This window comes from Rhinopithecus bieti, unplaced genomic scaffold, assembly GCF_001698545.2.
Source record: "Rhinopithecus bieti isolate Rb0 unplaced genomic scaffold, ASM169854v2 scaffold_21726, whole genome shotgun sequence".
Lineage (NCBI taxonomy): Eukaryota > Metazoa > Chordata > Mammalia > Primates > Cercopithecidae > Rhinopithecus > Rhinopithecus bieti.
In genome coordinates, this window is record NW_016811100.1 from 485,157 (window position 1) to 494,661 (window position 9,505).

General features: G+C 45.1%; 1 long non-coding RNA gene across 1 annotated transcript in view; it reads left to right on the forward strand.

The window, feature by feature from the left end:
* LOC108543139 (uncharacterized) overlaps positions 1-9,257 on the forward strand; it is a 10,739-nt gene extending 1,482 nt beyond the window's left edge. The window contains exons 2-3 of the long non-coding RNA XR_001889482.1: positions 7,999-8,067; positions 8,768-9,257. This is a non-coding gene — a long non-coding RNA (uncharacterized LOC108543139). The remainder of the gene's footprint in view (positions 1-7,998; positions 8,068-8,767) is intronic.
* Positions 9,258-9,505: the final 248 nt, after the last annotated feature.

Below are 9,505 nucleotides of genomic sequence, written 5' to 3' on the forward strand. Positions count from 1 at the left end.
TGAGGCAGAGGCTCTCTCTGTCACCCAGGCTGGAGTGCAATGGCGCAATCTCGGCTCACTGAAACCTCCACCTCCCGGGTTCAAGCGATTCTCCTGCCTCAGCCTCCTGAGTAGCTGGGATTACAGGCGTCCACCACTGGACCCGGTTAATTTTTGTATTTTTAGTAGAGATGGGGTTTCGCCATATTGGCCTGGCTGGTTTCAAACTCCAGACCTCAGGTGATCCACCCGCCTCGGCCTCCCAAAGTTCTGGGATTACAGGCATGAGCACTTGCGCCTGGCCAAGATTTTTCTTGAAGCGCTGCAGGACCCCCCAAAATGAACTTGGGTCTCCAGAAGGTAAGGGGTTAATTGTTCTTGCATTTCCCAATCTGGGCTGATCCCTTGGGAGGGACCTGCATTGAGGCACTGCAGCCTCAGTGCTCCTAACTTAGGATACATTTGGGGACCCTTTGGCAAAGGGATACTCCTGTGTTGAAAATTCCTTAAGTTGCTTTAGTGATTGGGGAAAACTTTATGGATTTTATCAACTTTTAGTGCAACGAATAAATGTTAGGCACAACAAAGAGCCCTAAACTAGCTGGGGGAAGTTTTTCTCAGGCCACCTTTCTAGTTTTGTTTTGCTTTTTTCTTGAAAAGAAATTTATTCTAGACCCCTTCTTTTTCTCTTTTGGACTTGGTGTTGCTAAATGGAACTCAGGCCAGAGAGCAACTGTTGCAAATGCCTGCTGCGGTCGTCTCTGCAACACAGGCCTGTCAAGACTTGAGTAAGAAGAGGTTTGAAATGAGTCGCTCCCTCCCAGATGCTGCCAGTGCAGAGGCAAGGGGAAGGTGGTTCCAGCCAGGGGCTGCTCCCATTGCTCCCGTGGGTGAGGAAGGGACAGGCATGGGAAGAGCCGCGAACTCCAGAGCCAGCAGCCCTTGCAGATGGCTGGGTCATTTTGTGGTTTACAAATGACCACGTCAGGTTGAAGCCACAGTCGCTGTGGTTACAGGCACCCATGATTAGTCACACAGTTAGTGACCCAGTTACAGCACACTCTCTTTTAAAAAGGACATTATTCAACATCTTACTAGCTTGATTTCAGAAATGGTCCCTGTATATAAGGAAAATGAAAACTGCAAGGGGTGGGGGATTGAAATCTAGGGTGTGTATTTAGGACTGCCAGGAGTTCGGTTTGCTGAAAAGGAGCACAGGTGGGGTGTGACTTTTGTGGCAAGTAGAATTCCACTGAACTTGAACTAGAGATTGCCTTCCAAGTTCAGGTATGACCCTTTCACAGGGGAGTCTCAAAGGGGTCTGGGAGAGAAAGACAAGGGCCTCCTGAGCTTCGACTTGGCTCATGTATTTGTGGCCATCTGTGAAATGAAAGTGGGGAGTGAGGAAGGCAGGAAGGGGAAGAAGAACCCTGAATATGGAGGCTTGTGTGGGTTTTACTTTTAAAATAGCATTTCTTTTACCACAATGCTGCAGGAACTTGTAAACATGAATCCCCAGCAATAGTAAACAAATTAGTCTAAGTTCTTTTATGTGAAAAGTAAGTAGAGCAAGTGTCTCTTGGTCTCTGTCTCTCAATCTCTTTCACTCTCTCATTTTTTTTTTCCACAAAGAGAAAATGCAAAACAAAAATATCCCCTCCTCTTAAAAGCTTCTTTGCTGGTGAGTGTTTGTCCAGGAACAAATAGTCTTTTATTCGAATGGTGTCCAAAAGTTCATAAGCAAAAAAAGTGCCCAACGTCTGGTTACCCACAATACAGTCTCTGGCTACATAGTGGAGCTTTTCTGTCCTGAATTTGTGATCTGCTATCAGAGTCCTTTAATTTCTCTGAACAGAAGGCTCTTTGGAAGAAGAAAGGATGGGGGTGGGGAGCAACACTGGAATCGGTCTTTTTCTTTCTTTTTTTTTTTCTTTTTTGCTGTTTTCTTCCAGTCAGCAAGTAGTGCTTGGATTCTTCTGATCTTTCCCAGCATCTTCCTGAGGTGTGGGCCACGGAAGGGTTAAGGAGGCTGCGGGCAGGTTTCCCTGCAGGGGTGGGGCAGCTGGGCAGGCACCACCCACCCCTGAGGCCCTTTATCTTCTTTGGAGATTTTCTTTTTACAGCGTGTTTAATGCAATCTTCAGTGATGACCGTCTTTTTAAAGCCATAGGTTTCCTTTAACTGTCGGGAGTCTACAGATATTCTCGACATTCCAAATGTAGGATCTGGCGAGATGAAAGAGGCAACCGATTAGGGAGAAGATTGGCTATTGTTTTGAGAGATGGGCAAAAATAATGACTTGAAACTAAATTTTAATTGCTGATAAACAATCATTTTAAACATTTGGCTGCTTTTTGTGGGTTGAAGTTTCCATTTTAGTGAATTCAATTTCATACACTTCTACAGAGCAGCCTTGATAAAAGCCAGGTGCTCTCCTATGTGCCCCAGATGCAGGTGAGAATAGGGTACCCCAAGGCCATGCTCTCATGGAACTTTTATGGGGTGGCAGTGGGGACTAGGAAGTAATTTTAAAAATAACTTTTGGATAGGGATAAGTGCCCTGACGATAATAAAAGAGAATAGAGAGGTTTCTCAGAGGAGTTGATGTTTGAGCCAACCATGGTGCCCCTTGGAAGAAATGGTCCAGGCAGAGATCCACATAAAGGCCTGAGGCTGAGATGAGCCACGTGGAGGCCCCTGTCACCAGGATGGGGAGAAATAGAATGGAGAAGGGGTTCAGAGTCCCTTCACCCACCGCCTCCTCTGTACTTACCAGAGTTGGTGATTTGCACAACCCCAGGGGTGCTGTCATTACTGTGGGCTGCCCATAGCCAGCATCTACGTGACTCAGGTCCAGTTGCAAAGCCAGCAACTCAGCTGAAAGTTCAGACCCCATCCCTTTTATATTTAAATCTCCTTTGCCTTGACTTTAAAGCCAGCCATATTTATTGAAACCAGCAGAAACAGCAGACAAATAAATGGTGTCTGATGTGTGGGAGGGAGGTGCAAAGGAGTGTGTCTTGGGAGCTGGCAGACTGGTGGGAGGGGCTGGGGTTACAAAGGTTTGAGGTGAGAGATCCATGATCCATCCAATGGAGGACCAATATTTCTCTCAGGTAAGTTTTGTGCCAACTGGAAGCAGTCCCCTCTGACGTGAGCATGGCTTCCTTTCTCCTCTTCCTTTGATTCTCCTTGTGCCTATATGTCCCAGAGGCCTGAAATTCAGTCCTCAAATCTCCCCCACATGTCTTCCTGGAGGCCTGTGGCTCTTTACTCACACTCCCTGGCCTGAGTAGTGAGTCCACAGATTTGATTCTTCTATCCCCAAAAAGGAGCAAGTCAACTCAGGGTTCCTGGGAAAAGAGGTTCTCTCTCCTCCCTTCATGCTTCTCTCTCTTTTTTTCCTTTCTTTTTTTTTTTAGACAGAGTCTCGCTCTGTCACCCAGGCTGGAGTGCAGTGGAGCCAACTCAGCTCAGTGCAACCTCCGCCTCCCAGGTTCAAGTGATTCCCCTACCTCAGCCTTCCAAGTAGCTGGGATTAGAGACGCATGCCACCATGCCCTGCTAATTTTTTTGTATTTTTGGTAGAGAGGGGTTTCACCATATTGGCCAGGCTGGTCTGGAACTCCTGACTTCAAATGATCTGCCTGCCTCGGCCTCCCAAAGTACTGGGATTACAGGCGTGAGCCGCCGCGCCAGGTCCCTGCTTCTCTTTTTCCTAAACTTAGGTTCTTGATGGACAAGGGTTTTCCAGTCCTTGGGAAGAAATATGAGGGAGAGGAAGAAATAAAGGAAGAGTAAATGAGGCAGCAGGAAGAGGAGGAACTAGGGGCTGAGGTGGGGGTGGGAGGACTCTTCTGCCTTCATCCCCAGGTCTCCATGTTGGGGGAAGAATTGTTGTCAGATGTAAGTAAACTCATGCACTAAGATTGACTGTTTCTGGCCTCTTTTAAAATGGAGTGCTATGGACACCCCAGCTGTTTGCCTCAGGCAGGCCCCCAGTAGGGTCTCTAAATGGGTGGGTCTGTCCACCTCCTGTTCCTCTCAGGGCCTCTGTCTCCTGCCAGGGCTGCAGGGAGCTTTACACATGGGCCCTTGGGAAGTTGATTGGAAGCTACCTGTTCATCTCTGCACTGTGGGCTCTCAATGGCCCCTTGGCCTGTTGAAAAGCACCCAGAATGGCAACCCTAGGGCTGTTTACAGTCAGGAAGCAGAAAAGTCTCTGGAGAAGCCACATAGCTCACTCTTTTGGGCAGGAGGCAGCTGCTGGGCAGAGGCAGGGACATGGGTCTAGAGGCCTTGGGCCTTCTTCTCTCCTGGCCTCTAACTGTCGCCCCCTCCTGGCCTCACTCATCAGAAGAGAAGTTAGGCTTCCTATCTTTTTTAACTTCAATTCTCTTCCACAATAGAGATTTCTGCTTTGTTTCATCAAGCTATCTAGAGTCACAGAAAGCCGATATTCCCCTTCCCCGACCCCGCCATTCCATCTTTCCCTTGATCTCCCAAGTTCCAGCTCTGAGTTCCAAGACAATGGGTCTGAGTCTTAGCTCTGCTGCTTTCTGGCCATCTGACCTCCGTAAGCTGTAGGCTTTCTTGGAGCCTCAGGTAACTCATTTGTAGAGTGAGAATAATAGTGGCACCCATCTCATAGACTTGCTGTGAGAATTAAACAAGGTCATTGATGAAGAGTTCCTCAAAACATGCCTCGCTCATGCAAAGGGCTCAAATACATGCTGGCCATTACAACAATCAGCACTGAATCTTGCAAGCTAGCTCCTCCTTGATCTCTCTCCTCTCTTGGCCTTCGTAACCTCATAGTATGCTCTGGGGATGGACTCTAGTCTCTGCTTTCTCACTCATTCCTTGAAGTCCTCCTTCCATCTTTGTCTCTGCTCTTCTTGATTTAACTGGAAAGTTCCTGTTGGCCCTATATTTGGCTCACACTGTAGAAGCTCCTTCATTCATTCTTCCACCATCACCTCCAGACAAGTTACCTCCAAATTGTCATCTCTGGCCCTTGCTTCTTTGCAGCTGGAGTCCTGCCACTCTAAGTGTCACTTGGACTTCTTGTGCCATCACAAACCCAATCAGACTCTCACAAAACCAAATCATCATCTTCCTGCTAAACCAGAAATCCTCTCTCAACTTCCAAATGTCTTGGAGTCATACTGGTTCCATCTTCTCCTGAATACTTTTCTTCTCTACCGCTGTCCTCATCTATTGAGAATCTGGTCCAAAGCCTCTTTGTTCTTACTGTGTCCTTCTTACAGCTATTTCTTTTCCAAGACCATCATACACACCTAGATCCTGAGCACCTCATGGCTGTGATACTCTAGTTGCTATATAACCAGGCCCCCAGGTTCCACTTTGTCTTCTCTGATCACTGGATGGGCTCAGCATTGGAGATATAACAGAGCAATGCCCTGCCTGCAGGGAGTTTACAGTCAAACCAGGGAGACAACACAATCAAGTAATCACAATGAAGGTTGGCAAGTACTCTGGGTGGTCAGGCACAGAAAGTCACAGGGCCACATACTAGGGATACTTAACCTGAAGTTCAGAAGATCAGGTAAGACTATGTGGAGGGCATGAAATCTAAGCTGAGGCACAAGAGAAGAGTAGGAGCCACTAAGTAGGGGAGGAGTTCCACATTGAGAGGCACAGGGTACACAAAAGTCCTTCAGGCAGAGAAGCGTGACAAGTTTGAGGAACTGAAAGCAGTTCAGCCTGGGCAGAGTGTGGGCAGGATGCTGAGACACAGGACTGAAGAGGTTACAATGAACAGGGCCCTGGAGACCATGCACATGAGTTTTGATTTTACCCTAAAAGGAAAGCCATGGGAGGGTTTTAAATGCTGCTGCACACACAGGCACGTGTGTGTGTGTGTGTACACTGACCAGACTTGAGTATTGGCTGTCGGAGAGCAGCAAGACCAAGGCAGGGAAACCAGCAAGGAGGTTGCTGCCTGCAACATAGGAAGTGGTGGAGTCTGCACTGGGGTGGGGCAGAGAAGCAGAAGGATGGGGTCAGTATCTGAGTGAATTTGAGATAGGTTGGATATGGGAAGCTAATAAGGAAGGGTTGAGGGGAACTCACAGGTCAGAAACCTGGGAGGATATTAGTGGCATTCACTGAGTTTGGAAACACTGGGAGCATGTGGAGGGAAATGGATAGGTTCACTTACTGAATACTGAGTCTGAGGTTCCTGAGAGATATCCACATGGATATGTGTTTGGGAGCACTGATCATCATTGGCAAAGCCAGGCAGAGACTTGTGACTTGAGATTCTGATGAAGTGTGTGTTTCTTGCTTCTGTAGTTTGAGATCTTTCTTTCTTTCTTTCTTTCTTTCTTTCTTTCTTTCTTTCTTTCTTTCTTTCTTTCTTTCTTTCTTTCTTTCTTTCTTTCCTTCCTTCTTCCTTCCTTTCTTCCTTCCCTCCTTTCTTTCTTTCTTTCTTTCTTTCTTTCTTTCTTTCTTTCTTTCTTTTCTTTCTTTTTTTTGAGATAAGTTCTTACTCTGTCATTCAAGCTGGAGTGCACTGGCACAATCATAGCTCACTGCAGCCTTGACTTCCCAGGCTCAAGTTATCTTCCCACCACAAGCCTCCCAAGTAGCTGGAACTACAGATGCATACCACCATGCCTGGCTAATTTTTAAAAAAAATTTTGTAGAGACAGGTGTCCCACTATGTCACCCAGGCTGGTCTCTAACTCCTGGGCTCAAGCCAGCCTCCCACCTTGGCCTCCCCAAGTGCTGGGATTACAGGCACGAGCCACTACACCTGGCTTGTAGTTTGAGATATTTTTATTGTAAGAGAAGAAATTCACTCAAGCTAGTTCAAACAAAATGTGGTATGGTTCAGATACCTCCATGGGAAACATTGCTCACAGGGAAGCTGTGAGAATGGGAAAAACTCTTCTGAACTACACAGGAGGACCATGTGGCCTCTTGTTCCTCCGTTTCTGCTTCTCTCCCTGCCTTGTAGGCACGTCTTCTCTGCTTATCCATGAGGCCTCCATCCTCTGTTATCTTTGCTCTCTACAGAGCCAATCCTTTCTACTCCCCCAACTGGCCTAAGATCTAAATTGAAAAGCTTACTTTAGACTTTACCAAAATTTATACATCTCCTTATGTAAATTATTGAGAAGAGAGGATCTGATTGGTCACTGAGAAGTTAATGGCTCAGCAGCTTTGGGTCAGGTGACCATTCCGGTCCAGTCGGTGACAGCAGTGTTTGTGTGTAAGGCAGGGCGGGGGATTCTGTGTAAGGGGTGTGGTCAGACCAGTTCTATAGAGCGATTTTTGGTAAGACAGGATGTTACACTTATTTATTTGTCTAACCTATTAAATGTTTCTGTTGCTACTACGTCTTTCACATAGCAGGAGGAAAGCATAAAACACTGAGTGTGAGTGGCCCCTTTACCAGTGAGATCTTGAGCAATTTACATGCACGCTCAGAGCTTCAATTCCCTGCTCTGTAAAATCAGTGTCTCCTTTACCAGCAGAGGGAATTAAATGAGATAACGCTGTGACATGCCCGACAGATGGTAGGAAGCACTCATGACTGCTCCTTTCCTCTTGTTACTTCTTCTTATGCTTGTTCAAGTCACTGCTTTTTCAGAAAACATAAATTGTACTTGTCAAGTCACTTTTTTAGAGTGATTCCTATGCATAAGCATTAACCAATATTTATGGAACGATCATATATTTTATTCCATTGGCAAGTAATTGTAACCACTCAACAACATCTTGGAAAATTGAGATGAGAAAAAACCATTTACTCATAATCTTGTCATCTAAATAAAAACATAAACAATTTGATTTATTTTCAGCTTTTCTTCTAGGCATTTTAAAAAATTTTTACTAATATAATCATAATTTATACATAATAAAATTGTGTTTTAAGATGTTTAAGCCTAAATTATTTGCAGAATGAAAAACATAATTTGAAAGCATTTGGTTTTCATTAATCTAGAATATCGATTGATAACTTATTTCAATTTCCTCTGTTTCACCCAGAACATCTCAGGATGGGGCAATATTTGGTGAGAACATATTGGATTCTACCAAATTACAAATATGTTCCAGGTAAGAACTATGTCCATTTAACTGCACTTTGAGATGTTAGATTTAATGCAAGGCTAATGAGGCCAAGCCATAGGTTTCATTTTCACAGGAGCCAATTAGCCTTACTACTGTATCCACAGATTTTACCCCAATCCTGGTTTCCCACCTTGAAAACAAGTGCCAGGGGTCATAAGGAAGACTGAAAGAGAACATAGAGAGTTCGACGCAAATCCATTGCCATTACTAGACAGTAACTCAACAGCTTCATCTTTGAACCATTAGGTGAACTTCTATTAGGTGAAGTTCCATTAGGTGAAGTTCCATTAGGTGAACCATTAGGTGAAGTTCTAGATGCAGCTAGAATACAACTAGTTCAGAACCAGCTGTTTTCAAGTATGTTATACACAAAAATCTTTCTAGCTTCATTGAAACAGGATTAAGCAGCTCTAAACAGTGATGAACACTAGAGATTTCCTTAAGCAGTGAAGTCTTTCCTTAAATAAATACCACTCAGCTGGTTGGAGTTAGTAATTCTGAGAGAAGTAAAGTATAGCTGCTGATTGTTCTATGACATGAATAAGCCTTGGAGAAGATCTGGAAAGCACTTGTGAGAGGTTGGAGAAATTTGGAAATACGCTGACTATCTTAGTCTGGTCATCCTGCTATAACCAAATCCCATAGACTGAGGGGCTTATCAGCAACATACGTTTATTGCTCACAGTTCTAGAGACTAAGAACTCCAAGATCAAGGTGCAGGCAATTTCAACGTCTGGTGAGGCCCTGGTTCCTGGTTCATAGATGGTGTCTTCTAGCTGCATCATCACATGGAAGGGGTGAGGAGTCTCTTTCAGGCCTTTTTTATAAGGGTCCTAATTTCATGACCTAATTACCTCTCGAAGGTCCCACCTCCTACTACAATGGCTTTGGGATATAAGATTTCCACAGAATTTGGGGAGGACACAAGCATTCTGACCATAGTACCCATTATTGCATTTACCTGGGGACATCTTAGAGCAGACAAAATTTTAAAATTCCGTTAGAGAAAATGCATCATGCTCTTGGGGAAATTTTTGCAATGATACCAAATATTTGTCACGGAGTATCTGCACTGATAGTATTTACTTTCTGTGTGCTCTTGTGCTTGCTTTTAAGGATGGCCTTATCACTCACTCACCACTCCCTACAACTCCATGGAGAAGATATAAGCTGTCAAAAATATATTTGTGAGTCTGATGAGCTCTTTCGCCCAGGTGACAGGGGTTTCTGCCATATTAATCTTCTTCTTCTTCACCTTTTGTGTTTCAGTGCTGGGCTGGAGAAGGCAGGGGCCTTGGCTCTTCCACGGTGGCTGTTCATCAGCACTCACACATCCACTACACTGGTTTAGTCGCACACTGGAAGGTAAATGTGTACCATGGAAGATATCAGGCTGTTTTTGTAGCATCTGGATTGTCACTGC